The sequence below is a fragment of the Pleurodeles waltl genome, chromosome 4_1 (genome assembly GCF_031143425.1).
Source record: "Pleurodeles waltl isolate 20211129_DDA chromosome 4_1, aPleWal1.hap1.20221129, whole genome shotgun sequence".
NCBI lineage: Eukaryota > Metazoa > Chordata > Amphibia > Caudata > Salamandridae > Pleurodeles > Pleurodeles waltl.
In genome coordinates this window covers 53507247-53530881 of record NC_090442.1, presented here as the reverse complement: position 1 = coordinate 53530881, position 23635 = coordinate 53507247, and the positions used below count along the sequence as shown (strand labels likewise).

At 52.2% G+C, this 23635-nt stretch overlaps 7 non-coding genes across 7 annotated transcripts; 5 read left to right on the top strand and 2 right to left on the bottom strand.

The window, feature by feature from the left end:
- Positions 1-1688: 1688 nt before the first annotated feature.
- TRNAN-GUU (transfer RNA asparagine (anticodon GUU)) lies at positions 1689-1762 on the bottom strand. Its single transcript has one exon. It is a non-coding gene; the product is annotated as a tRNA-Asn (tRNA).
- A 1704-nt stretch (positions 1763-3466) lies between these two features.
- On the top strand, positions 3467-3537 carry TRNAG-GCC (transfer RNA glycine (anticodon GCC)). The gene has a single exon. It is a non-coding gene; the product is annotated as a tRNA-Gly (tRNA).
- Positions 3538-6326: 2789 nt separating this feature from the next.
- Positions 6327-6400, bottom strand: TRNAN-GUU (transfer RNA asparagine (anticodon GUU)). Its single transcript has one exon. It is a non-coding gene; the product is annotated as a tRNA-Asn (tRNA).
- Positions 6401-10337: 3937 nt separating this feature from the next.
- Positions 10338-10408, top strand: TRNAG-GCC (transfer RNA glycine (anticodon GCC)). Its single transcript has one exon. It is a non-coding gene; the product is annotated as a tRNA-Gly (tRNA).
- Positions 10409-12729: 2321 nt separating this feature from the next.
- Positions 12730-12800, top strand: TRNAG-GCC (transfer RNA glycine (anticodon GCC)). Its single transcript has one exon. It is a non-coding gene; the product is annotated as a tRNA-Gly (tRNA).
- A 4552-nt stretch (positions 12801-17352) lies between these two features.
- TRNAG-GCC (transfer RNA glycine (anticodon GCC)) lies at positions 17353-17423 on the top strand. The gene has a single exon. It is a non-coding gene; the product is annotated as a tRNA-Gly (tRNA).
- Positions 17424-19744: 2321 nt separating this feature from the next.
- On the top strand, positions 19745-19815 carry TRNAG-GCC (transfer RNA glycine (anticodon GCC)). Its single transcript has one exon. It is a non-coding gene; the product is annotated as a tRNA-Gly (tRNA).
- The last annotated feature ends 3820 nt before the right edge of the window (positions 19816-23635 follow it).

Genomic DNA, 23635 nt, shown 5'->3' with positions numbered 1-23635 from the left:
ACTTTATTCAGCACGCCGTTTGTCATTTGCTTGGTTGTCCTGTCACTGTTGGATGTTTTCTTGCGCAGACTACTGTCTAATGGTGGGAAGGCCACGAGACACGTGACTTTTCTCTTTCCTTGTTAGCATAGTTTCCTGCCACTGTCTTGGTGTGCTGCCAGCCTGTGACACACGTGTCTTGCCCATCTCAGCTCCACTGTGGCATGTTAGATATGTCTTTGAGCAGAGTCCCGGTCCCAGAGCTGCTGCCTTCTCTGCACTCTGGCTTATAAGACTGCAGGCAAAGGCCCTCCCTGGCCCCTCAGCCAGATAGATACATTTACCTGCAGGGCTCAGCTTTGGTGAAAGATATTGGCGAGAGAGAGGAAAGGGGACGGCCCGTGGTGCACCCCCTATTTTGCATAGAACCACAGCCTCCTGGAATAGGCAGAGACATGAGGGTTCTCAGGGAAAGCCCTCCCAGGAGTGTTGAAGGGCAGGACGTATAACACAGCAATCCCGGAATGGCCTGGTCTAAGATGCCTGTGCAATAGGCCTGGCCCTAGGCTTCCGGGGCTCTTCCTCGGCAGAGGCCCCAGTGGTATGAGCCCGACCAGGGCTGTGCCCGACCAGGGCTGTAGGGCGCATTGGGAGCGCGTTAGGGACGCGAAAGAGGGCGCAGGACGCAGAACTCTGACCGTTTCTCCCCAGGATTTTGGGGAGGACAGGGAATCTGGCCAGGTCAGTGACTAGGCTTTCCCAGAAGGAAAGTCCAGTGACAGTGGCATGTTGTGAAACACAAGATTGCTGGTGGTCTGGAGGGTGCTTTCTGTCAGCCACTTCTCCCGGGAGCAGCCAGAGAGCAGGCTGATGTCGTGCTCTGTCAAGCACAATACTGGCCCCAAACCACTGTCCTTAGCAAAAGCAGAAACATTCATAGTTTCAGTCTCCTGCATCTGATTCCTGCCATCAGCATGTGAACGTTTGGCAGTCCAAGGCTTGCCATGCAAACTTTGTTCATAGGTGTCCCATGCAAATGCATGGGCCTCGTCACTACTGTCTACGGCAGGGCTCTCTGCTCAGGATATGTAAGTGAAGCATTGGTGGTTCAGTGGTAGAATTCTCGCCTGCCACGCGCGAGGCCCGGGTTCGATTCCCGGCCAATGCAAAGCGCCCTTCTTTTGGCTTTGCTTTAGAAGTCAGAGATATAGACTTGGTGGGGAAAAAAATGTCAAAGAGTGACCCCGACGTGATTTGAACACTCAACCTTCTGATCTGGAGTCAGACGCGCTACCGTTGCGCCACGAGGTCCCTGTGCATGCAGTTCTCAGCCCCGGATCAAGAAATGCTTCTGTGCCTGTTATTGGCCCTCAGTACGCCTGTGGTTAAAGTAGAAGGCTTGGTGTCCCGTTTCCAGTCCTATTGGTGGAAATGACTAGAGGTGAAGAGATGAGAGAAGATAGAAATGTTGAGATAGAGCATGTCACGCAGGCAAAGCGAGAGCTCTAAGAGCAAAGCCAGACAGCTGTGTTTTAATTCAGGACTTGATGTCCCGTTTCCAGTCCTATTGGTGGAAATGACTAGAGGTGAAGAGATGAGAGAAGATAGAAATGTTGAGATAGAGCATGTCACGCAGGCAAAGCGAGAGCTCTAAGAGCAAAGCCAGACAGCTGTGTTTTAATTCAGGACTTGATGTAGGCAAAAGCATACGTCCCTGGGTGGGCTTGAACCACCAACCTTTCGGTTAACAGCCGAACGCGCTAACCGATTGCGCCACAGAGACCAACCACCGCAGTGAGCGTGTTGGGACTCAATATATGTTTTTACCTTTGTGCTCCTGCCTGCAGCTCTAAGGTCCTGGCATAAGACAGGTAGGCTTAGACTCCATTGTGACATGTCTTACTTCTCTTAGAAGAAGGTTCTGAGTTGCCAGGCAGCTTATCTTCTGCCGGGCACACTCCTTTGCAGGCTTTCAGGTTGTGAATCCAGCACTGCTTAGGTGTCCATGTCAGACATGAGCAGCTCATTGAGCCCCATTGTGTGTTTTTTGTGGAGATACAACTCTCAGACTAGAGGGAGCAGGCGGGAAGTGGGTGAGACTCACACAGGGTGGGTGGGGCAGTTAAAGGATGTTATCTAATAGTGTAATCGAGGAGTAGGTTTTTTTGTGCTCTACACTTTAACCAGCGATTCTTTCTAAAAGGAAATCCCAGGGCAGTACCCGCAATGAGTGGCATCCCCACACCCGAGGTTGCATTGTGGTAGCTGTTCCCTGAGCCCATAGCCCCTGTCCCCATGTCGCCCTTTCTCCTCGTATAACTCACCCCAGGTTCGGTGGCTCTGATACTTGCTGCTTCTGCTGCGCGATCATCCCCATGATCTGGGCCTTTGTACGAAATGTCATGTAAGATGACTTTATTCAGCACGGCGTTTGTCATTTGCTTGGTTGTCCTGTCACTGTTGGATGTTTTCTTGCGCAGACTACTGTCTAATGGTGGGAAGGCCACGAGACACGTGACTTTTCTCTTTCCTTGTTAGCATAGTTTCCTGCCACTGTCTTGGTGTGCTGCCAGCCTGTGAGACACGTGTCTTGCCCATCTCAGCTCCACTGTGGCATGTTAGATATGCCTTTGAGCAGAGTCCCGGTCCCAGAGTTGCTGCCTTCTCTGCACTCTGGCTTGTAAGACTGCAGGCAAAGGCCCTCCCTGGCCCCTCAGCCAGATAGATACATTTACCTGCAGGGCTCAGCTTTGGTGAAAGATATTGGCGAGAGAGAGGAAAGGGGACGGCCCGTGGTGCACCCCCTATTTTGCATAGAACCACAGCCTCCTGGGAGGGCAGAGACATGAGGGTTCTCAGGGAAAGCCCTCCCAGGAGTGTTGAAGGGCAGGACGTGAAACACAGCAATCCCGGAATGGCCTGGTCTAAGATGCCTGTGCAATAGGCCTGGCCCTAGGCTTCCGGGGCTCTTCCTCGGCAGAGGCCCCAGTGGTATGAGCCCGACCAGGGCTGTGCCCGACCAGGGCTGTAGGGCGCATTGGGAGCGCGTTAGGGACGCGAAAGAGGGCGCAGGGCGCAGAACTCTGCCCGTTTCTCCCCAGGATTTTGGGGAGGACAGGGAATCTGGCCAGGTCAGTGACTAGGCTTTCCCAGAAGGAAAGTCCAGTGACAGTGGCATGTTGTGAAACACAAGATTGCTGGTGGTCTGGAGGGTGCTTTCTGTCAGCCACTTCTCCCGGGAGCAGCCAGAGAGCAGGCTGATGTCGTGCTCTGTCAAGCACAACACTGGCCCCAAACCACTGTCCTTAGCAAAAGCAGAAACATTCATAGTTTCAGTCTCCTGCATCTGATTCCTGCCATCAGCATGTGAACGTTTGGCAGTCCAAGGCTTGCCATGCAAACTTTGTTCATAGGTGTCCCATGCGAATGCATGGGCCTCATCACTACTGTCTACGGCAGGGCTCTCTGCTCAGCCTATGTAAGTGAAGCATTGGTGGTTCAGTGGTAGAATTCTCGCCTGCCACGCGGGAGGCCCGGGTTCGATTCCCGGCCAATGCAAAGCGCCCTTCTTTTGGCTTTGCTTTAGAAGTCAGAGATATAGACTTGGTGGGGAAAAAAATGTCAAAGAGTGACCCCGACGTGATTTGAACACGCAAACTTCTGATCTGGAGTCAGACGCGCTACCGTTGCGCCACGAGGTCCCTGTGCATGCAGTTCTCAGCCCCGGATCAAGAAATGCTTCTGTGCCTTTTATTGGCCCTCAGTACGCCTGTGGTTAAAGTAGAAGGCTTGGTGTCCCGTTTCCAGTCCTATTGGTGGAAATGACTAGAGGTGAAGAGATGAGAGAAGATAGAAATGTTGAGATAGAGCATGTCACGCAGGCAAATCGAGAGCTCTAAGAGCAAAGCCAGACAGCTGTGTTTTAATTCAGGACTTGATGTAGGCAAAAGCATACGTCCCTGGGTGGGCTTGAACCACCAACCTTTCGGTTAACAGCCGAACACGCTAACCGATTGCGCCACAGAGACCAACCACCACAGTGAGCGTGTTGGGACTCAATATATGTTTTTACCTTTGTGCTCCTGCCTGCAGCTCTAAGGTCCTGGCATAAGACAGGTAGGCTTAGACTCCATTGTGACATGTCTTACTTCTCTTAGAAGAAGGTTCTGAGTTGCCAGGCAGCTTATCTTCTGCCGGGCACACTTTCCTTTGCAGGCTTTCAGGTTGTGAATCCAGCACTGCTTAGGTGTCCATGTCAGACATGAGCAGCTCATTGAGCCCCACTGTGTGTTTTTTGTGGAGATACAACTCTCAGACTAGAGGGAGCAGGCGGGAAGTGGGTGAGACTCACACAGCGTGGGTGGGGCAGTTAAAGGATGTTATCTAATAGTGTAATCGAGGAGTTGTTTTTTTTGTGCACTACACTTTAACCAGCGATTCTTTCTAAAAGGAAATCCCAGGGCAGTACCCGCAATGAGTGGCATCCCCACACCCGAGGTTGCATTGTGGTAGCTGTTCCCTGAGCCCATAGCCCCTGTCCCCATGTCGCCCTTTCTCCTCGTGTAACTCACCCCAGGTTCGGTGGCTCTGATACTTGCTGCTTATGCTGCGCGATCATCCCCATGATCTGGGCCTTTGTACGAAATGTCATGTAAGATGACTTTATTCAGCACGCCGTTTGTCATTTGCTTGGTTGTCCTGTCACTGTTGGATGTTTTCTTGCGCAGACTACTGTCTAATGGTGGGAAGGCCACGAGACACGTGACTTTTCTCTTTCTTTGTTAGCATAGTTTCCTGCCACTGTCTTGGTGTGCTGCCAGCCTGTGACACACGTGTCTTGCCCATCTCAGCTCCACTGTGGCATGTTAGATATGTCTTTGAGCAGAGTCCCGGTCCCAGAGCTGCTGCCTTCTCTGCACTCTGGCTTATAAGACTGCAGGCAAAGGCCCTCCCTGGCCCCTCAGCCAGATAGATACATTTACCTGCAGGGCTCAGCTTTGGTGAAAGATATTGGCGAGAGAGAGGAAAGGGGACGGCCCGTGGTGCACCCCCTATTTTGCATAGAACCACAGCCTCCTGGAATAGGCAGAGACATGAGGGTTCTCAGGGAAAGCCCTCCCAGGAGTGTTGAAGGGCAGGACGTATAACACAGCAATCCCGGAATGGCCTGGTCTAAGATGCCTGTGCAATAGGCCTGGCCCTAGGCTTCCGGGGCTCTTCCTCGGCAGAGGCCCCAGTGGTATGAGCCCGACCAGGGCTGTGCCCGACCAGGGCTGTAGGGCGCGTTGGGAGCGCGTTAGGGACGCGAAAGAGGGCGCAGGACGCAGAACTCTGACCGTTTCTCCCCAGGATTTTGGGGAGGACAGGGAATCTGGCCAGGTCAGTGACTAGGCTTTCCCAGAAGGAAAGTCCAGTGACAGTGGCATGTTGTGAAACACAAGATTGCTGGTGGTCTGGAGGGTGCTTTCTGTCAGCCACTTCTCCCGGGAGCAGCCAGAGAGCAGGCTGATGTCGTGCTCTGTCAAGCACAATACTGGCCCCAAACCACTGTCCTTAGCAAAAGCAGAAACATTCATAGTTTCAGTCTCCTGCATCTGATTCCTGCCATCAGCATGTGAACGTTTGGCAGTCCAAGGCTTGCCATGCAAACTTTGTTCATAGGTGTCCCATGCGAATGCATGGGCCTCGTCACTACTGTCTACGGCAGGGCTCTCTGCTCAGGATATGTAAGTGAAGCATTGGTGGTTCAGTGGTAGAATTCTCGCCTGCCACGCGCGAGGCCCGGGTTCGATTCCCGGCCAATGCAAAGCGCCCTTCTTTTGGCTTTGCTTTAGAAGTCAGAGATATAGACTTGGTGGGGAAAAAAATGTCAAAGAGTGACCCCGACGTGATTTGAACACACAACCTTCTGATCTGGAGTCAGACGCGCTACCGTTGCGCCACGAGGTCCCTGTGCATGCAGTTCTCAGCCCCGGATCAAGAAATGCTTCTGTGCCTGTTATTGGCCCTCAGTACGCCTGTGGTTAAAGTAGAAGGCTTGGTGTCCCGTTTCCAGTCCTATTGGTGGAAATGACTAGAGGTGAAGAGATGAGAGAAGATAGAAATGTTGAGATAGAGCATGTCACGCAGGCAAAGCGAGAGCTCTAAGAGCAAAGCCAGACAACTGTGTTTTAATTCAGGACTTGATGTCCCGTTTCCAGTCCTATTGGTGGAAATGACTAGAGGTGAAGAGATGAGAGAAGATAGAAATGTTGAGATAGAGCATGTCACGCAGGCAAAGCGAGAGCTCTAAGAGCAAAGCCAGACAGCTGTGTTTTAATTCAGGACTTGATGTAGGCAAAAGCATACGTCCCTGGGTGGGCTTGAACCACCAACCTTTCGGTTAACAGCCGAACGCGCTAACCGATTGCGCCACAGAGACCAACCACCGCAGTGAGCGTGTTGGGACTCAATATATGTTTTTACCTTTGTGCTCCTGCCTGCAGCTCTAAGGTCCTGGCATAAGACAGGTAGGCTTAGACTCCATTGTGACATGTCTTACTTCTCTTAGAAGAAGGTTCTGAGTTGCCAGGCAGCTTATCTTCTGCCGGGCACACTTTCCTTTGCAGGCTTTCAGGTTGTGAATCCAGCACTGCTTAGGTGTCCATGCCAGACATGAGCAGCTCATTGAGCCCCACTGTGTGTTTTTTGTGGAGATACAACTCTCAGACTAGAGGGAGCAGGCGGGAAGTGGGTGAGACTCACACAGGGTGGGTGGGGCAGTTAAAGGATGTTATCTAATAGTGTAATCGAGGAGTTGGGTTTTTTGTGCACTACACTTTAACCAGCGATTCTTTCTAAAAGGAAATCCCAGGGCAGTACCCGCAATGAGTGGCATCCCCACACCCGAGGTTGCATTGTGGTAGCTGTTCCCTAAGCCCATAGCCCCTGTCCCCATGTCGCCCTTTCTCCTCGTGTAACTCACCCCAGGTTCGGTGGCTCTGATACTTGCTGCTTCTGCTGCGCGATCATCCCCATGATCTGGGCCTTTGTACGAAATGTCATGTAAGATGACTTTATTCAGCACGGCGTTTGTCATTTGCTTGGTTGTCCTGTCACTGTTGGATGTTTTCTTGCGCAGACTACTGTGTAATGGTGGGAAGGCCACGAGATACGTGACTTTTCTCTTTCCTTGTTAGCATAGTTTCCTGCCACTGTCTTGGTGTGCTGCCAGCCTGTGAGACACGTGTCTTGCCCATCTCAGCTCCACTGTGGCATGTTAGATATGCCTTTGAGCAGAGTCCCGGTCCCAGAGTTGCTGCCTTCTCTGCACTCTGGCTTGTAAGACTGCAGGCAAAGGCCCTCCCTGGCCCCTCAGCCAGATAGATACATTTACCTGCAGGGCTCAGCTTTGGTGAAAGATATTGGCGAGAGAGAGGAAAGGGGACGGCCCGTGGTGCACCCCCTATTTTGCATAGAACCACAGCCTCCTGGGAGGGCAGAGACATGAGGGTTCTCAGGGAAAGCCCTCCCAGGAGTGTTGAAGGGCAGGACGTGAAACACAGCAATCCCGGAATGGCCTGGTCTAAGATGCCTGTGCAATAGGCCTGGCCCTAGGCTTCCGGGGCTCTTCCTCGGCAGAGGCCCCAGTGGTATGAGCCCGACCAGGGCTGTAGGGCGCGTTGGGAGCGCGTTAGGGACGCGAAAGAGGGCGCAGGGCGCAGAACTCTGCCCGTTTCTCCCCAGGATTTTGGGGAGGACAGGGAATCAGGCCAGGTCAGTGACTAGGCTTTCCCAGAAGGAAAGTCCAGTGACAGTGGCATGTTGTGAAACACAAGATTGCTGGTGGTCTGGAGGGTGCTTTCTGTCAGCCACTTCTCCCGGGAGCAGCCAGAGAGCAGGCTGATGTCGTGCTCTGTCAAGCACAACACTGGCCCCAAACCACTGTCCTTAGCAAAAGCAGAAACATTCATAGTTTCAGTCTCCTGCATCTGATTCCTGCCATCAGCATGTGAACGTTTGGCAGTCCAAGGCTTGCCATGCAAACTTTGTTCATAGGTGTCCCATGCGAATGCATGGGCCTCGTCACTACTGTCTACGGCAGGGCTCTCTGCTCAGCCTATGTAAGTGAAGCATTGGTGGTTCAGTGGTATAATTCTCGCCTGCCACGCGGGATGCCCGGGTTCGATTCCTGGCCAATGCAAAGCGCCCTTCTTTTGGCTTTGCTTTAGAAGTCAGAGATATAGACTTGGTGGGGAAAAAAATGTCAAAGTGTGACCCCGACGTGATTTGAACACACAACCTTCTGATCTGAAGTCAGACGCGCTACCATTGCGCCACGAGGTCCCTGTGCATGCAGTTCTCAGCCCCGGATCAAGAAATGCTTCTGTGCCTTTTATTGGCCCTCAGTACGCCTGTGGTTAAAGTAGAAGGCTTGGTGTCCCGTTTCCAGTCCTATTGGTGGAAATGACTAGAGGTGAAGAGATGAGAGAAGATAGAAATGTTGAGATAGAGCATGTCACGCAGGCAAAGCGAGAGCTCTAAGAGCAAAGCCAGACAGCTGTGTTTTAATTCAGGACTTGATGTATGCAAAAGCATACGTCCCTGGGTGGGCTTAAACAACCAACCTTTCGGTTAACAGCCGAACGCGCTAACCGATTGCGCCACAGAGACCAACCACCGCAGTGAGCGTGTTGGGACTCAATATATGTTTTTACCTTTGTGCTCCTGCCTACAGCTCTAAGGTCCTGGCATAAGACAGGTAGGCTTAGACTCCATTGTGACATGTCTTACTTCTCTTAGAAGAAGGTTCTGAGTTGCCAGGCAGCTTATCTTCTGCCGGGCACACTTTCCTTTGCAGGCTTTCAGGTTGTGAATCCAGCACTGCTTAGGTGTCCATGTCAGACATGAGCAGCTCATTGAGCCCCACTGTGTGTTTTTTGTGGAGATACAACTCTCAGACTAGAGGGAGCAGGCGGGAAGTGGGTGAGACTCACACAGGGTGGGTGGGGCAGTTAAAGGATGTTATCTAATAGTGTAATCGAGGAGTTGGGTTTTTTGTGCTCTACACTTTAACCAGCGATTCTTTCTAAAAGGAAATCCCAGGGCAGTACCCGCAATGAGTGGCATCCCCACACCCGAGGTTGCATTGTGGTAGCTGTTCCCTGAGCCCATAGCCCCTGTCCCCATGTCGCCCTTTCTCCTCGTGTAACTCACCCCAGGTTCGGTGGCTCTGATACTTGCTGCTTCTGCTGCGCGATCATCCCCATGATCTGGGCCTTTGTACGAAATGTCATGTAAGATGACTTTATTCAGCACGGCGTTTGTCATTTGCTTGGTTGTCCTGTCACTGTTGGATGTTTTGTTGCGCAGACTACTGTCTAATGGTGGGAAGGCCACGAGACACATGACTTTTCTCTTTCCTTGTTAGCATAGTTTCCTGCCACTGTCTTGGTGTGCTGCCAGCCTGTGAGACACGTGTCTTGCCCATCTCAGCTCCACTGTGGCATGTTAGATATGTCTTTGAGCAGAGTCCCGGTCCAAGAGTTGCTGCCTTCTCTGCACTCTGGCTTGTAAGACTGCAGGCAAAGGCCCTCCCTGGCCCCTCAGCCAGATAGATACATTTACCTGCAGGGCTCAGCTTTGGTGAAAGATATTGGCGAGAGAGAGGAAAGGGGACGGCCCGTGGTGCACCCCCTATTTTGCATAGAACCATAGCCTCCTGGGAGGGCAGAGACATGAGGGTTCTCAGGGAAAGCCCTCCCAGGAGTGTTGAAGGGCAGGACGTGAAACACAGCAATCCCGGAATGGCCTAGTCTAAGATGCCTGTGCAATAGGCCTGGCCCTAGGCTTCCGGGGCTCTTCCTCGGCAGAGGCCCCAGTGGTATGAGCCCGACCAGGGCTGTGCCCGACCAGGGCTGTAGGGTGCGTTGGGAGCGCGTTAGGGACGCGAAAGAGGGCGCAGGGCGCAGAACTCTGCCCGTTTCTCCCCAGGATTTTGGGGAGGACAGGGAATCTGGCCAGGTCAGTGACTAGGCTTTCCCAGAAGGAAAGTCCAGTGACAGTGGCATGTTGTGAAACACAAGATTGCTGGTGGTCTGGAGGGTGCTTTCTGTCAGCCACTTCTCCCGGGAGCAGCCAGAGAGCAGGCTGATGTCGTGCTCTGTCAAGCACAACCCTGACCCCAAACCACTGTCCTTAGCAAAAGCAGAAACATTCATAGTTTCAGTCTCCTGCATCTGATTCCTGCCATCAGCATGTGAACGTTTGGCAGTCCAAGGCTTGCCATGCAAACTTTGTTCATAGGTGTCCCATGCGAATGCATGGGCCTCATCACTACTGTCTACGGCAGGGCTCTCTGCTCAGCCTATGTAAGTGAAGCATTGGTGGTTCAGTGGTAGAATTCTCGCCTGCCACGCGGGAGGCCCGGGTTCGATTCCCGGCCAATGCAAAGCGCCCTTCTCTTGGCTTTGCTTTAGAAGTCAGAGATATAGACTTGGTGGGGAAAAAAATGTCAAAGAGTGACCCCGACGTGATTTGAACACGCAACCTTCTGATCTGGAGTCAGCCGCGCTACCGTTGAGCCACGAGGTCCCTGTGCATGCAGTTCTCAGCCCCGGATCAAGAAATGCTTCTGTGCCTTTTATTGGCCCTCAGTACGCCTGTGGTTAAAGTAGAAGGCTGTGTGGCCCGTTTCCAGTCCTATTGGTGGAAATGACTAGAGGTGAAGAGATGAGAGAAGATAGAAATGTTGAGATAGAGCATGTCACGCAGGCAAAGCGAGAGCTCTAAGAGCAAAGCCAGACAGCTGTGTTTTAATTCAGGACTTGATGTCCCGTTTCCAGTCCTATTGGTGGAAATGACTAGAGGTGAAGAGATGAGAGAAGATAGAAATGTTGAGATAGAGCATGTCACGCAGGCAAAGCGAGAGCTCTAAGAGCAAAGCCAGACAGCTGTGTTTTAATTCAGGACTTGATGTAGGCAAAAGCATACGTCCCTGGGTGGGCTTGAACCACCAACCTTTCGGTTAACAGCCGAACGCTCTAACCGATTGCGCCACAGAGAGCAACCACCGCAGTGAGCGTGTTGGGACTCAATATATGTTTTTATCTTTGAGCTCCTGCCTGCAGCTCTAAGGTCCTGGCATAAGACAGGTAGGCTTAGACTCCATTGTGACATGTCTTACTTCTCTTAGAAGAAGGTTCTGAGTTGCCAGGCAGCTTATCTTCTGCCGGGTACACTTTCCTTTGCAGGCTTTCAGGTTGTGAATCCAGCACTGCTTAGGTGTCCATGTCAGACATGAGCAGCTCATTGAGCCCCATTGTGTATTTTTTGTGGAGATACAACTCTCAGACTAGAGGGAGCAGGCGGGAAGTGGGTGAGACTCACACAGGGTGGGTGGGGCAGTTAAAGGATGTTATCTAATAGTGTAATCGAGGAGTAGGGTTTTTTGTGCTCTACACTTTAACCAGCGATTCTTTCTAAAAGGAAATCCCAGGGCAGTACCCGCAATGAGTGGCATCCCCACACCCGAGGTTGCATTGTGGTAGCTGTTCCCTGAGCCCATAGCCCCTGTCCCCATGTCGCCCTTTCTCCTCGTGTAACTCACCCCAGGTTCGGTGGCTCTGATACTTGCTGCTTCTGCTGCGCGATCATCCCCATGATCTGGGCCTTTGTACGAAATGTCATGTAAGATGACTTTATTCAGCACGGCGTTTGTCATTTGCTTGGTTGTCCTGTCACTGTTGGATGTTTTCTTGTGCAGACTACTGTCTAATGGTGGGAAGGCCACGAGACACGTGACTTTTCTCTTTCCTTGTTAGCATAGTTTCCTGCCACTGTCTTGGTGTGCTGCCAGCCTGTGAGACACGTGTCTTGCCCATCTCAGCTCCACTGTGGCATGTTAGATATGTCTTTGAGCAGAGTCCCGGTCCCAGAGTTGCTGCCTTCTCTGCACTCTGGCTTGTAAGACTGCAGGCAAAGGCCCTCCCTGGCCCCTCAGCCAGATAGATACATTTACCTGCAGGGCTCAGCTTTGGTGAAAGATATTGGCGAGAGAGAGGAAAGGGGACGGCCCGTGGTGCACCCCCTATTTTGCATAGAACCACAGCCTCCTGGGAGGGCAGAGACATGAGGGTTCTCAGGGAAAGCCCTCCCAGGAGTGTTGAAGGGCAGGACGTGAAACACAGCAATCCCGGAATGGCCTGGTCTAAGATGCCTGTGCAATAGGCCTGGCCCTAGGCTTCCGGGGCTCTTCCTCGGCAGAGGCCCCAGTGGTATGAGCCCGACCAGGGCTGTGCCCGACCAGGGCTGTAGGGCGCGTTGGGAGCGCGTTAGGGACGCGAAAGAGGGCGCAGGACGCAGAACTCTGCCCGTTTCTCCCCAGGATGTTGGGGAGGACAGGGAATCTGGCCAGGTCAGTGACTACGCTTTCCCAGAAGGAAAGTCCAGTGACAGTGGCATGTTGTGAAACACAAGATTGCTGGTGGTCTGGAGGGTGCTTTCTGTCAGCCACTTCTCCCGGGAGCAGCCAGAGAGCAGGCTGATGTCGTGTTCTGTCAAGCACAACACTGGCCCCAAACCACTGTCCTTAGCAAAAGCAGAAACATTCATAGTTTCAGTCTCCTGCATCTGATTCCTGCCATCAGCATGTGAACGTTTGGCAGTCCAAGGCTTGCCATGCAAACTTTGTTCATAGGTGTCCCATGCGAATGCATGGGCCTCATCACTACTGTCTACGGCAGGGCTCTCTGCTCAGCCTATGTAAGTGAAGCATTGGTGGTTCAGTGGTAGAATTCTCGCCTGCCACGCGGGAGGCCCGGGTTCGATTCCCGGCCAATGCAAAGCGCCCTTCTTTTGGCTTTGCTTTAGAAGTCAGAGATATAGACTTGGTGGGGAAAAAAATGTCAAAGAGTGACCCCGACGTGATTTGAACACGCAAACTTCTGATCTGGAATCAGACACGCTACCGTTGCGCCACGAGGTCCCTGTGCATGCAGTTCTCAGCCCCGGATCAAGAAATGCTTCTGTGCCTTTTATTGGCCCTCAGTACGCCTGTGGTTAAAGTAGAAGGCTTGGTGGCCCGTTTCCAGTCCTATTGGTGGAAATGACTAGAGGTGAAGAGATGAGAGAAGATAGAAATGTTGAGATAGAGCATGTCACGCAGGCAAAGCGAGAGCTCTAAGAGCAAAGCCAGACAGCTGTGTTTTAATTCAGGACTTGATGTCCCGTTTCCAGTCCTATTGGTGGAAATGACTAGAGGTGAAGAGATGAGAGAAGATAGAAATGTTGAGATAGAGCATGTCACGCAGGCAAAGCGAGAGCTCTAAGAGCAAAGCCAGACAGCTGTGTTTTAATTCAGGACTTGATGTAGGCAAAAGCATACGTCCCTGGGTGGGCTTGAACCACCAGCCTTTCAGTTAACAGCCGAACGTGCTAACCGATTGCGCCACAGAGACCAACCACCGCAGTGAGTGTGTTGGGACTCAATATATGTTTTTACCTTTGTGCTCCTGCCTGCAGCTCTAAGGTCCTGGCATAAGACAGGTAGGCTTAGACTCCATTGTGACATGTCTTACTTCTCTTAGAAGAAGGTTCTGAGTTGCCAGGCAGCTTATCTTCTGCCGGGCACACTTTCCTTTGCAGGCTTTCAGGTTGTGAATCCAGCACTGCTTAGGTGTCCATGTCAGACATGAGCAGCTCATTGAGCCCCATTGTGTGTTTTTTGTGGAGATACAACTCTCAGACTAGAGGGAGCAGGCGGGAAGTGGGTGAGACTCACACAGGGTGGGTGGGGCAGTTAAAGGATGTTATCTAATAGTGTAATCGAGGAGTAGGTTTTTTTGTGCTCTACACTTTAACCAGCGATTCTTTCTAAAAGGAAATCCCAGGGCAGTACCCGCAATGAGTGGCATCCCCACACCCGAGGTTGCATTGTGGTAGCTGTTCCCTGAGCCCATAGCCCCTGTCCCCATGTCGCCCTTTCTCCTCGTGTAACTCACCCCAGGTTCGGTGGCTCTGATACTTGCTGCTTCTGCTGCGCGATCATCCCCATGATCTGGGCCTTTGTACGAAATGTCATGTAAGATGACTTTATTCAGCACGGCGTTTGTCATTTGCTTGGTTGTCCTGTCACTGTTGGATGTTTTCTTGCGCAGACTACTGTCTAATGGTGGGAAGGCCACGAGACACGTGACTTTTCTCTTTCCTTGTTAGCATAGTTTCCTGCCACTGTCTTGGTGTGCTGCCAGCCTGTGAGACACGTGTCTTGCCCATCTCAGCTCCACTGTGGCATGTTAGATATGTCTTTGAGCAGAGTCCCGGTCCCAGAGCTGCTGCCTTCTCTGCACTCTGGCTTGTAAGACTGCAGGCAAAGGCCCTCCCTGGCCCCTCAGCCAGATAGATACATTTACCTGCAGGGCTCAGCTTTGGTGAAAGATATTGGCGAGAGAGAGGAAAGGGGACGGCCCGTGGTGCACCCCATATTTTGCATAGAACCACAGCCTCCTGGGAGGGCAGAGACATGAGGGTTCTCAGGGAAAGCCCTCCCAGGAGTGTTGAAGGGCAGGACGTGAAACACAGCAATCCCGGAATGGCCTGGTCTAAGATGCCTGTGCAATAGGCCTGGCCCTAGGCTCCCGGGGCTCTTCCTCGGCAGAGGCCCCAGTGGTATGAGCCCGACCAGGGCTGTAGGGCGCGTTGGGAGCGCGTTAGGGACGCGAAAGAGGGCGCAGGGCACAGAACTCTGCCCGTTTCTCCCCAGGATTTTGGGGAGGACAGGGAATCTGGCCAGGTCAGTGACTAGGCTTTCCCAGAAGGAAAGTCCAGTGACAGTGGCATGTTGTGAAACACAAGATTGCTGGTGGTCTGGAGGGTGCTTTCTGTCAGCCACTTCTCCCGGGAGCAGCCAGAGAGCAGGCTGATGTCGTGCTCTGTCAAGCACAACACTGGCCCCAAACCACTGTCCTTAGCAAAAGCAGAAACATTCATAGTTTCAGTCTCCTGCATCTGATTCCTGCCATCAGCATGTGAACGTTTGGCAGTCCAAGGCTTGCCATGCAAACTTTGTTCATAGGAGTCCCATGCGAATGCATGGGCCTCGTCACTACTGTCTACGGCAGGGCTCTCTGCTCATCCTATGTAAGTGTAGCATTGGTGGTTCAGTGGTATAATTCTCGCCTGCCACGCGGGATGCCCGGGTTCGATTCCTGGCCAATGCAAAGCGCCCTTCTTTTGGCTTTGCTTTAGAAGTCAGAGATATAGACTTGGTGGGGAAAAAAATGTCAAAGTGTGACCCCGACGTGATTTGAACACACAACCTTCTGATCTGGAGTCAGACGCGCTACCATTGCGCCACGAGGTCCCTGTGCATGCAGTTCTCAGCCCCGGATCAAGAAATGCTTCTGTGCCTTTTATTGGCCCTCAGTACGCCTGTGGTTAAAGTAGAAGGCTTGGTGTCCCGTTTCCAGTCCTATTGGTGGAAATGACTAGAGGTGAAGAGATGAGAGAAGATAGAAATGTTGAGATAGAGCATGTCACGCAGGCAAAGCGAGAGCTCTAAGAGCAAAGCCAGACAGCTGTGTTTTAATTCAGGACTTGATGTATGCAAAAGCATACGTCCCTGGGTGGGCTTAAACCACCAACCTTTCGGTTAACAGCCGAACGCGCTAACCGATTGCGCCACAGAGACCAACCACCGCAGTGAGCGTGTTGGGACTCAATATATGTTTTTACCTTTGTGCTCCTGCCTACAGCTCTAAGGTCCTGGCATAAGACAGGTAGGCTTAGACTCCATTGTGACATGTCTTACTTCTCTTAGAAGAAGGTTCTGAGTTGCCAGGCAGCTTATCTTCTGCCGGGCACACTTTCCTTTGCAGGCTTTCAGGTTGTGAATCCAGCACTGCTTAGGTGTCCATGTCAGACATGAGCAGCTCATTGAGCCCCACTGTGTGTTTTTTGTGGAGATACAACTCTCAGACTAGAGGGAGCAGGCGGGAAGTGGGTGAGACTCACACAGGGTGGGTGGGGCAGTTAAAGGATGTTATCTAATAGTGTAATCGAGGAGTTGGGTTTTTTGTGCTCTACACTTTAACCAGCGATTCTTTCTAAAAGGAAATCCCAGGGCAGTACCCGCAATGAGTGGCATCCCCACACCCGAGGTTGCATTGTGGTAGCTGTTCCCTGAGCCCATAGCCCCTGTCCCCATGTCGCCCTTTCTCCTCGTGTAACTCACCCCAGGTTCGGTGGCTCTGATACTTGCTGCTTCTGCTGCGCGATCATCCCCATGATCTGGGCCTTTGTACGAAATGTCATGTAAGATGACTTTATTCAGCACGGCGTTTGTCATTTGCTTGGTTGTCCTGTCACTGTTGGATGTTTTCTTGCGCAGACTACTGTCTAATGGTGGGAAGGCCACGAGACACGTGACTTTTCTCTTTCCTTGTTAGCATAGTTTCCTGCCACTGTCTTGGTGTGCTGCCAGCCTGTGAGACACGTGTCTTGCCCATCTCAGCTCCACTGTGGCATGTTAGATATGTCTTTGAGCAGAGTCCCGGTCCAAGAGTTGCTGCCTTCTCTGCACTCTGGCTTGTAAGACTGCAGGCAAAGGCCCTCCCTGGCCCCTCAGCCAGATAGATACATTTACCTGCAGGGCTCAGCTTTGGTGAAAGATATTGGCGAGAGAGAGGAAAGGGGACGGCCCGTGGTGCACCCCCTATTTTGCATAGAACCATAGCCTCCTGGGAGGGCAGAGACATGAGGGTTCTCAGGGAAAGCCCTCCCAGGAGTGTTGAAGGGCAGGACGTGAAACACAGCAATCCCGGAATGGCCTAGTCTAAGATGCCTGTGCAATAGGCCTGGCCCTAGGCTTCCGGGGCTCTTCCTCGGCAGAGGCCCCAGTGGTATGAGCCCGACCAGGGCTGTGCCCGACCAGGGCTGTAGGGTGCGTTGGGAGCGCGTTAGGGACGCGAAAGAGGGCGCAGGGCGCAGAACTCTGCCCGTTTCTCCCCAGGATTTTGGGGAGGACAGGGAATCTGGCCAGGTCAGTGACTAGGCTTTCCCAGAAGGAAAGTCCAGTGACAGTGGCATGTTGTGAAACACAAGATTGCTGGTGGTCTGGAGGGTGCTTTCTGTCAGCCACTTCTCCCGGGAGCAGCCAGAGAGCAGGCTGATGTCGTGCTCTGTCAAGCACAACCCTGACCCCAAACCACTGTCCTTAGCAAAAGCAGAAACATTCATAGTTTCAGTCTCCTGCATCTGATTCCTGCCATCAGCATGTGAACGTTTGGCAGTCCAAGGCTTGCCATGCAAACTTTGTTCATAGGTGTCCCATGCGAATGCATGGGCCTCATCACTACTGTCTACGGCAGGGCTCTCTGCTCAGCCTATGTAAGTGAAGCATTGGTGGTTCAGTGGTAGAATTCTCGCCTGCCACGCGGGAGGCCCGGGTTCGATTCCCGGCCAATGCAAAGCGCCCTTCTCTTGGCTTTGCTTTAGAAGTCAGAGATATAGACTTGGTGGGGAAAAAAATGTCAAAGAGTGACCCCGACGTGATTTGAACACGCAACCTTCTGATCTGGAGTCAGCCGCGCTACCGTTGAGCCACGAGGTCCCTGTGCATGCAGTTCTCAGCCCCGGATCAAGAAATGCTTCTGTGCCTTTTATTGGCCCTCAGTACGCCTGTGGTTAAAGTAGAAGGCTGTGTGGCCCGTTTCCAGTCCTATTGGTGGAAATGACTAGAGGTGAAGAGATGAGAGAAGATAGAAATGTTGAGATAGAGCATGTCACGCAGGCAAAGCGAGAGCTCTAAGAGCAAAGCCAGACAGCTGTGTTTTAATTCAGGACTTGATGTCCCGTTTCCAGTCCTATTGGTGGAAATGACTAGAGGTGAAGAGATGAGAGAAGATAGAAATGTTGAGATAGAGCATGTCACGCAGGCAAAGCGAGAGCTCTAAGAGCAAAGCCAGACAGCTGTGTTTTAATTCAGGACTTGATGTAGGCAAAAGCATACGTCCCTGGGTGGGCTTGAACCACCAACCTTTCGGTTAACAGCCGAACGCTCTAACCGATTGCGCCACAGAGACCAACCACCGCAGTGAGCGTGTTGGGACTCAATATATGTTTTTATCTTTGAGCTCCTGCCTGCAGCTCTAAGGTCCTGGCATAAGACAGGTAGGCTTAGACTCCATTGTGACATGTCTTACTTCTCTTAGAAGAAGGTTCTGAGTTGCCAGGCAGCTTATCTTCTGCCGGGTACACTTTCCTTTGCAGGCTTTCAGGTTGTGAATCCAGCACTGCTTAGGTGTCCATGTCAGACATGAGCAGCTCATTGAGCCCCATTGTGTATTTTTTGTGGAGATACAACTCTCAGACTAGAGGGAGCAGGCGGGAAGTGGGTGAGACTCACACAGGGTGGGTGGGGCAGTTAAAGGATGTTATCTAATAGTGTAATCGAGGAGTAGGGTTTTTTGTGCTCTACACTTTAACCAGCGATTCTTTCTAAAAGGAAATCCCAGGGCAGTACCCGCAATGAGTGGCATCCCCACACCCGAGGTTGCATTGTGGTAGCTGTTCCCTGAGCCCATAGCCCCTGTCCCCATGTCGCCCTTTCTCCTCGTGTAACTCACCCCAGGTTCGGTGGCTCTGATACTTGCTGCTTCTGCTGCGCGATCATCCCCATGATCTGGGCCTTTGTACGAAATGTCATGTAAGATGACTTTATTCAGCACGGCGTTTGTCATTTGCTTGGTTGTCCTGTCACTGTTGGATGTTTTCTTGTGCAGACTACTGTCTAATGGTGGGAAGGCCACGAGACACGTGACTTTTCTCTTTCCTTGTTAGCATAGTTTCCTGCCACTGTCTTGGTGTGCTGCCAGCCTGTGAGACACGTGTCTTGCCCATCTCAGCTCCACTGTGGCATGTTAGATATGTCTTTGAGCAGAGTCCCGGTCCCAGAGTTGCTGCCTTCTCTGCACTCTGGCTTGTAAGACTGCAGGCAAAGGCCCTCCCTGGCCCCTCAGCCAGATAGATACATTTACCTGCAGGGCTCAGCTTTGGTGAAAGATATTGGCGAGAGAGAGGAAAGGGGACGGCCCGTGGTGCACCCCCTATTTTGCATAGAACCACAGCCTCCTGGGAGGGCAGAGACATGAGGGTTCTCAGGGAAAGCCCTCCCAGGAGTGTTGAAGGGCAGGACGTGAAACACAGCAATCCCGGAATGGCCTGGTCTAAGATGCCTGTGCAATAGGCCTGGCCCTAGGCTTCCGGGGCTCTTCCTCGGCAGAGGCCCCAGTGGTATGAGCCCGACCAGGGCTGTGCCCGACCAGGGCTGTAGGGCGCGTTGGGAGCGCGTTAGGGACGCGAAAGAGGGCGCAGGACGCAGAACTCTGCCCGTTTCTCCCCAGGATGTTGGGGAGGACAGGGAATCTGGCCAGGTCAGTGACTACGCTTTCCCAGAAGGAAAGTCCAGTGACAGTGGCATGTTGTGAAACACAAGATTGCTGGTGGTCTGGAGGGTGCTTTCTGTCAGCCACTTCTCCCGGGAGCAGCCAGAGAGCAGGCTGATGTCGTGTTCTGTCAAGCACAACACTGGCCCCAAACCACTGTCCTTAGCAAAAGCAGAAACATTCATAGTTTCAGTCTCCTGCATCTGATTCCTGCCATCAGCATGTGAACGTTTGGCAGTCCAAGGCTTGCCATGCAAACTTTGTTCATAGGTGTCCCATGCGAATGCATGGGCCTCATCACTACTGTCTACGGCAGGGCTCTCTGCTCAGCCTATGTAAGTGAAGCATTGGTGGTTCAGTGGTAGAATTCTCGCCTGCCACGCGGGAGGCCCGGGTTCGATTCCCGGCCAATGCAAAGCGCCCTTCTTTTGGCTTTGCTTTAGAAGTCAGAGATATAGACTTGGTGGGGAAAAAAATGTCAAAGAGTGACCCCGACGTGATTTGAACACGCAAACTTCTGATCTGGAATCAGACACGCTACCGTTGCGCCACGAGGTCCCTGTGCATGCAGTTCTCAGCCCCGGATCAAGAAATGCTTCTGTGCCTTTTATTGGCCCTCAGTACGCCTGTGGTTAAAGTAGAAGGCTTGGTGGCCCGTTTCCAGTCCTATTGGTGGAAATGACTAGAGGTGAAGAGATGAGAGAAGATAGAAATGTTGAGATAGAGCATGTCACGCAGGCAAAGCGAGAGCTCTAAGAGCAAAGCCAGACAGCTGTGTTTTAATTCAGGACTTGATGTCCCGTTTCCAGTCCTATTGGTGGAAATGACTAGAGGTGAAGAGATGAGAGAAGATAGAAATGTTGAGATAGAGCATGTCACGCAGGCAAAGCGAGAGCTCTAAGAGCAAAGCCAGACAGCTGTGTTTTAATTCAGGACTTGATGTAGGCAAAAGCATACGTCCCTGGGTGGGCTTGAACCACCAGCCTTTCAGTTAACAGCCGAACGTGCTAACCGATTGCGCCACAGAGACCAACCACCGCAGTGAGTGTGTTGGGACTCAATATATGTTTTTACCTTTGTGCTCCTGCCTGCAGCTCTAAGGTCCTGGCATAAGACAGGTAGGCTTAGACTCCATTGTGACATGTCTTACTTCTCTTAGAAGAAGGTTCTGAGTTGCCAGGCAGCTTATCTTCTGCCGGGCACACTTTCCTTTGCAGGCTTTCAGGTTGTGAATCCAGCACTGCTTAGGTGTCCATGTCAGACATGAGCAGCTCATTGAGCCCCATTGTGTGTTTTTTGTGGAGATACAACTCTCAGACTAGAGGGAGCAGGCGGGAAGTGGGTGAGACTCACACAGGGTGGGTGGGGCAGTTAAAGGATGTTATCTAATAGTGTAATCGAGGAGTAGGTTTTTTTGTGCTCTACACTTTAACCAGCGATTCTTTCTAAAAGGAAATCCCAGGGCAGTACCCGCAATGAGTGGCATCCCCACACCCGAGGTTGCATTGTGGTAGCTGTTCCCTGAGCCCATAGCCCCTGTCCCCATGTCGCCCTTTCTCCTCGTGTAACTCACCCCAGGTTCGGTGGCTCTGATACTTGCTGCTTCTGCTGCGCGATCATCCCCATGATCTGGGCCTTTGTACGAAATGTCATGTAAGATGACTTTATTCAGCACGGCGTTTGTCATTTGCTTGGTTGTCCTGTCACTGTTGGATGTTTTCTTGCGCAGACTACTGTCTAATGGTGGGAAGGCCACGAGACACGTGACTTTTCTCTTTCCTTGTTAGCATAGTTTCCTGCCACTGTCTTGGTGTGCGGCCAGCCTGTGAGACACGTGTCTTGCCCATCTCAGCTCCACTGTGGCATGTTAGATATGTCTTTGAGCAGAGTCCCGGTCCCAGAGCTGCTGCCTTCTCTGCACTCTGGCTTGTAAGACTGCAGGCAAAGGCCCTCCCTGGCCCCTCAGCCAGATAGATACATTTACCTGCAGGGCTCAGCTTTGGTGAAAGATATTGGCGAGAGAGAGGAAAGGGGACGGCCCGTGGTGCACCCCATATTTTGCATAGAACCACAGCCTCCTGGGAGGGCAGAGACATGAGGGTTCTCAGGGAAAGCCCTCCCAGGAGTGTTGAAGGGCAGGACGTGAAACACAGCAATCCCGGAATGGCCTGGTCTAAGATGCCTGTGCAATAGGCCTGGCCCTAGGCTCCCGGGGCTCTTCCTCGGCAGAGGCCCCAGTGGTATGAGCCCGACCAGGGCTGTAGGGCGCGTTGGGAGCGCGTTAGGGACGCGAAAGAGGGCGCAGGGCACAGAACTCTGCCCGTTTCTCCCCAGGATTTTGGGGAGGACAGGGAATCTGGCCAGGTCAGTGACTAGGCTTTCCCAGAAGGAAAGTCCAGTGACAGTGGCATGTTGTGAAACACAAGATTGCTGGTGGTCTGGAGGGTGCTTTCTGTCAGCCACTTCTCCCGGGAGCAGCCAGAGAGCAGGCTGATGTCGTGCTCTGTCAAGCACAACACTGGCCCCAAACCACTGTCCTTAGCAAAAGCAGAAACATTCATAGTTTCAGTCTCCTGCATCTGATTCCTGCCATCAGCATGTGAACGTTTGGCAGTCCAAGGCTTGCCATGCAAACTTTGTTCATAGGAGTCCCATGCGAATGCATGGGCCTCGTCACTACTGTCTACGGCAGGGCTCTCTGCTCATCCTATGTAAGTGTAGCATTGGTGGTTCAGTGGTATAATTCTCGCCTGCCACGCGGGATGCCCGGGTTCGATTCCTGGCCAATGCAAAGCGCCCTTCTTTTGGCTTTGCTTTAGAAGTCAGAGATATAGACTTGGTGGGGAAAAAAATGTCAAAGTGTGACCCCGACGTGATTTGAACACACAACCTTCTGATCTGGAGTCAGACGCGCTACCATTGCGCCACGAGGTCCCTGTCCATGCAGTTCTCAGCCCCGGATCAAGAAATGCTTCTGTGCCTTTTATTGGCCCTCAGTACCCCTGTGGTTAAAGTAGAAGGCTTGGTGTCCCGTTTCCAGTCCTATTGGTGGAAATGACTAGAGGTGAAGAGATGAGAGAAGATAGAAATGTTGAGATAGAGCATGTCACGCAGGCAAAGCGAGAGCTCTAAGAGCAAAGCCAGACAGCTGTGTTTTAATTCAGGACTTGATGTATGCAAAAGCATACGTCCCTGGGTGGGCTTAAACCACCAACCTTTCGGTTAACAGCCGAACGTGCTAACCGATTGCGCCACAGAGACCAACCACCGCAGTGAGCGTGTTGGGACTCAATATATGTTTTTACCTTTGTGCTCCTGCCTACAGCTCTAAGGTCCTGGCATAAGACAGGTAGGCTTAGACTCCATTGTGACATGTCTTACTTCTCTTAGAAGAAGGTTCTGAGTTGCCAGGCAGCTTATCTTCTGCCGGGCACACTTTCCTTTGCAGGCTTTCAGGTTGTGAATCCAGCACTGCTTAGGTGTCCATGTCAGACATGAGCAGCTCATTGAGCCCCACTGTGTGTTTTTTGTGGAGATACAACTCTCAGACTAGAGGGAGCAGGCGGGAAGTGGGTGAGACTCACACAGGGTGGGTGGGGCAGTTAAAGGATGTTATCTAATAGTGTAATCGAGGAGTTGGGTTTTTTGTGCTCTACACTTTAACCAGCGATTCTTTCTAAAAGGAAATCCCAGGGCAGTACCCGCAATGAGTGGCATCCCCACACCCGAGGTTGCATTGTGGTAGCTGTTCCCTGAGCCCATAGCCCCTGTCCCCATGTCGCCCTTTCTCCTCGTGTAACTCACCCCAGGTTCGGTGGCTCTGATACTTGCTGCTTCTGCTGCGCGATCATCCCCATGATCTGGGCCTTTGTACGAAATGTCATGTAAGATGACTTTATTCAGCACGGCGTTTGTCATTTGCTTGGTTGTCCTGTCACTGTTGGATGTTTTCTTGCGCAGACTACTGTCTAATGGTGGGAAGGCCACGAGACACGTGACTTTTCTCTTTCCTTGTTAGCATAGTTTCCTGCCACTGTCTTGGTGTGCTGCCAGCCTGTGAGACACGTGTCTTGCCCATCTCAGCTCCACTGTGGCATGTTAGATATGTCTTTGAGCAGAGTCCCGGTCCAAGAGTTGCTGCCTTCTCTGCACTCTGGCTTGTAAGACTGCAGGCAAAGGCCCTCCCTGGCCCCTCAGCCAGATAGATACATTTACCTGCAGGGCTCAGCTTTGGT